The 4766-nt window shown below is 50.7% G+C and overlaps 1 long non-coding RNA gene across 1 annotated transcript; it reads right to left on the minus strand.

Annotated features, from left to right (window-relative positions):
* Positions 1-364: 364 nt before the first annotated feature.
* Positions 365-3655, minus strand: LOC144337876 (uncharacterized). The gene is made up of 2 exons (XR_013411509.1): positions 3612-3655; positions 365-1749 (listed from the first exon to the last, which is right to left on the minus strand). It is a non-coding gene; the product is annotated as an uncharacterized LOC144337876 (long non-coding RNA).
* Positions 3656-4766: the final 1111 nt, after the last annotated feature.

The raw sequence follows: 4766 nt of genomic DNA on the forward strand, positions 1-4766 counted from the left end.
TTCTTTTATTTATTTATTTATTTATTTATTTTTGAGACAATCTCGCTCTGTTGCCCAGGCTGCAGTGCAGGGGTACAATCTCAGTTCACAGTAACCTCTGCCTCCCGGGTTCAGGTGATTCTCCTGCCTCAGCCTCCTGAGTAGCCGGGATTACAGGCGTGTGCCACTACACCTGGCTAGTTTTTGTATTTTTAGTAGAGACAGGGTTTCACCATGTTGGCCAGGCTGGTCTCAAACTCTTGACCTCAGGTGATCCACCCACCCCAGCCTCCCAAATTGCTGGGATTACAGGTATGAGCCACTGAGCCTGGCCGCCTTATATTCTTTTTGGAGGCTGCCAAAACAAATGACCACAAACTGGATGCCTTAAACCACAGAAATTTATTCTTACACAGTTCTGGAGGCCTGAAGTCCAAAATCAAGGCGTGAGCAGGCCACACTGCCTGCAGAGGCTCTAGGGGAGGACCCGTCCTGCCTCTCCCAGCTCCAGAACTTCCTGGGCTTGTGGTTGCATCTCTCCATTCTCTGCCTCCATCTTCACATGGCCTTCTCCTCGGAGTCTCTGTATCTGTTTCCCCTTCTCTTCTAAGGACTTGTCACGGGGCCCACTGTAATCCAGGATGATCTCATCTCGAGAGCCTAACTTAATCACATCTGCCAAGATCCTTACTCCAATAGGATCGCACCCTGGAGGTTCCAGGTGGACGTATCTTTTAGGGGAGGCCACAACTGAGTCCTCGGCCGCCATCCAGGCTTCTGTTTCTATGGCAACACTAAGAGCAACCAGTGAGCTCCAGGAAGGGCAGGGTCTTGGTTGCATTTGTCTCTGCGCCTCTAGGAGCTCCTCAGAAAGGGTGGCAACATGAATAGCCCTACCTGCCACCGCCGTGAACTGTCCTCTCTTGATGGTGCTGAGAGCAACATGTGGTGTGCAGGGGAGACGCAGACCCCACCCCCACGTCAGCACCCCCAGTGCTGCAGCCAAGAGAGTTTCCCCCTCCTCCCTGCCCCTCTAGGGTGAGCAGGTGAGCAGGCCAGCTTAGGAGAGAAAGGAGGCCTGATGGCTTGGTTGGATGTCTTTTGAAACTTTTCTTTTTTAAAGACAGAGTCTTACTCTCTTGCTCAGGCTGGGTTGCAGTGGCTCAATCACCACTCACTGAAGCTTCAACCTCCTAGGCTCAAGCAATCCTCCCACATTAGCCTCCTGAGTGGCTGGGACTACAGGCATACGCCACCACATCTGGCTAATTAAAAACAAACAAACAAACAAACAAGAAACGTGTAGAGATGGGATCTCACTGTGTTGCCCAGGCTAGTCTCAAACTCCTGGGTTCAAGTGATCCTTCAGCCTTGACCTCCCAAAGCACTGGGATTACAGTTGTGAGCTACCATATCTGGCTGTCTTTTGAAACTTTCCACCGAGGATAAAGGGAAGCGGTCAAGGTTGAAGTTTTAAGTGCTTCTGTGTGGGCCAAGCCAGTCAAAGGTACCTTCCCAGGAATTTAGGGCCCCGAGATATCAACTGGGAGACGGCATGTATGAGTCAGTGTTCTCCAGAGAAACAGAGCCATTGGGATGTATATAGATACACAGAAAGAGGTTGAGTATGAGGAATTGGCTCACGTGGTTACGGAGGCAGAGAAGTCCCAAGATCTTCCATCTGCAGGCTGGAGGTGTGGTTCCAACCCAAACTCAAATGACTGGGAATTGGGGGTCCCATGAGTTAAGTCCTTGTCTGAGTCCAAAGGCCTGAGAACCAGAAGCACCAATGTTAGAGAGCGGGAAAAGAAGGACGTCCCAGTTCCAGCCGAGAGAATTCACCCCTCCTCAACCCTTTTGTGCTATTCAGGATTGTACATGCCCACCTGCATTGGTGAGGGTGATCTTCTATATTGACTCTACCCCAGTTCAAATGCTAAGCTCTGCCGGACTCAGTGGGTCACACCTGTAATCCCAGCACTTTCGGAGGCCGAGTTGGGCACATCACTTGAGGCTAGGAGTTCGAGACCAGCCTGGCCAACATGGTGAAACTCCATCTCTACTAAAAATACAAAAACTAGCCGGGTGTGGTGGTGCATGCCTGTAATCCAAGTTACGGGGGAAGGTGAGGCATGAGAATTGCTTGAACTCAGGAGGTGGAGGCTGCACTGAGCCGAGATCCCACCACTGTACTCCAGCCTGCGCGACAGAGAAAGACTCTCTCTCAAAAATGGAAAACAAAACAAAATTTTAAAAAAACAAATGCTAATCTCTTCCAGAAACACCTTCACAGACACACCCAGAAATAGCTTCACTAGCTCTCTGGGCATCCTGCAGCCTAGGCAAGTTGCCACATAAAAATAATAGTCACACTGCACCTGGTGACACCAGGCTCCTCTGCTGGTAAACTCAACCATGAAGTGGGGAACTGTACGAGCCTCATGGTGTTCTTTCTTATCGTCCATATTTTGATATTGTACAATGGGGCCCCATTTGGGCCTGTACTTGGAGTCTGTCCATTCCGCTCTGCTCTAGGGATCACAGGGTACTCAGACTCAGAGGGGAAACTCAGCCATGACTGGAGGTGCCCTCAGTGTCCTCTTGACTCTGTACCTTCCAGGAAGCCAAAGGATGTTTCCCAGGGCAACCAAGGGACAATGGCCACTGGACATGAAATCTCAAAACGCAGTGACTGGCCAGGCATGGTGGTTCATGCCTGTAATCCCAATGTTTCAGATGCCAAGGCAGGAGGATCGCTTGAGCCCAGGAGTTTGAGACTAGCCTGGGCAACATAGCAAGACCCGTCTCTTAAAATGTTTTTTTAATTAAAAAAAAATTTAACTGGATGCATGTAGTGGCTGATGCCTGTAATTCCAGCACTTTGGGAGGCCCAGGTGGGTGGATCACTTGAGGCCAGGAGTTTGAGTCCAGTGCAGCCGACATGGTGAAACTCCATTTCTACTAAAAATACAAAAATTAGCTGGGCCTGGTGGTATGTGCCTGTAGTCCCAACTATCCAGGAGGCTGAGGCACAAGAATCACTTGAGCCTGGAGGCAGAGGTTGCAGTGAGCTGAGATTGTGCCACTGCACTCCAGCCTGGGTGACAGAGCAAGACCCTGTCTCGAAAAAAAAAAAAAATTAGCTGGGTGTGATGGCTCACACTTGTAGTCTCAGCTACTTGGGAGGCTGAAGTTGGAGGATCACTTGAGCTCAGGAGGTCGAGGCTGCAGTGAGCTGTGATTGCATCACTGCACTCCAGCCTTGGCAACAGAGCAAGACCCTGTCTCTAAAGTCAAATCAGACTGGGTGCAGCGGCTCATGCCTATCATCCCAGCACTTTGGGAGGCGGAGGTGGGCAGATCACCTGAGGTCAGGAGTTCAAGACCAGCCTGGCCAACATGGTGAAACCCCATCTCTCCAAAAATACAAAACTTAGCTGGGCATGGTGGCGAGTGCCTGTAATTCCAGCTACTTGGGAGGCTGAGGCAGGAGAATTGCTTGAACCTGGGAGGCGGGGGTTGCAGTAAGCCAAGATCGCACTGGTGACAGAGCAAGACTCCATCTAAAAAAAAAAAAAAAAAAAAAAAATGTCAAATCAAATCAAAAGGCAGCAACTGAGAAAGACATTCACCTTCAAGGAGGACGCGGGTGGCCGCTGAGAGACAGGCGTGTTTCAGCACGTGGCCATGTGGGCCTCCTCATGGTGCTTCCCCAGAAGACCTTTGTTCTTAGAAGTGATGAGGCTGTGATGCCATTTGTGTGGCACTTTCTCTCTTTGCCCCAGGCCCCCCTCTCTCCTCTGTGATGTCCACAGGCACGAAGGGCGTTGGAAGAACCGGGGAATGAGGCCGAGTCCCAGTCTGGAGCCTGCATCTCATTGCCTGTAGAACGAGGCTGATCTCGTCGCCTACTGCCAGTTGTCATGAGGCTCAGATGAGGTGATGGGGAGAGAGGATGCAGCACAGCAAACTGGGCTTTCGACTCAGGAGGGGCTGGGTGGCTCATCTACAGGCTTTGCCACCATCTAGCAGGCAACTCTGGGCAAGCTGGGTTCTCAGAACCTGGATTTCCTCTTGCTAAGATGTTGTGAGCATCTGAGGAGCATAGGCGCTGCCCAGCAAATGGTGGTTACTAGATCGTGGAAAGCAATGAGCTCAGTGCCTAGTGCATAGTGGGAGCCCTGTGTGTGGATCCTTTCCCTCCCTTAGGGCCACTCAGTGGTACATGAAGAAGCCATGAGAGCAGGGATGAGGCTGCCTTTGAGTGTCCTGGGCTGGGTGGCCATAGGGTAGACTGCAGGGCCCAGGTGGGGATCGGCGTCCGGTATCCACGAACTGTGTCTTGGTCACCAATTTGCTGTGAACGTACGGCTTCTACTAACTTTGAGGCACATGGATGTTTAGTGACTTGCCCAAGCCCAGCCCCAGCTGAAACTGCAGCATCCTGTCTACTGTGGGCTCTAAATGATGATGAAATCATGTTTGCTCCACGTGACTCATGATCCTTACAATCCCTTAAACTGCAGCATGCATGGTTCTGTGCATCCATGATCCATGCATAGATGCGTGGACTGTCTAACAGTTCTCTTTTTGGGGTAATTTTTTTTTTTTCGAGACAGAGTCTCGTTCTGTCACTCAGGCTGGAGTGCAATGGCGCAATCTCGGCTCACTGCAATCTCTACCTTTCAGGCTTAGGTGATTCTTGTGCCTCAGCCTCCTGAGTAGCTGGGACTACAGACATGCACCACCACACCCAGATAATTTATATATATATATATATATATATT

Source organism: Macaca mulatta, chromosome 20, assembly GCF_049350105.2.
Source record: "Macaca mulatta isolate MMU2019108-1 chromosome 20, T2T-MMU8v2.0, whole genome shotgun sequence".
NCBI classification, from domain to species: Eukaryota; Metazoa; Chordata; class Mammalia; order Primates; family Cercopithecidae; genus Macaca; species Macaca mulatta.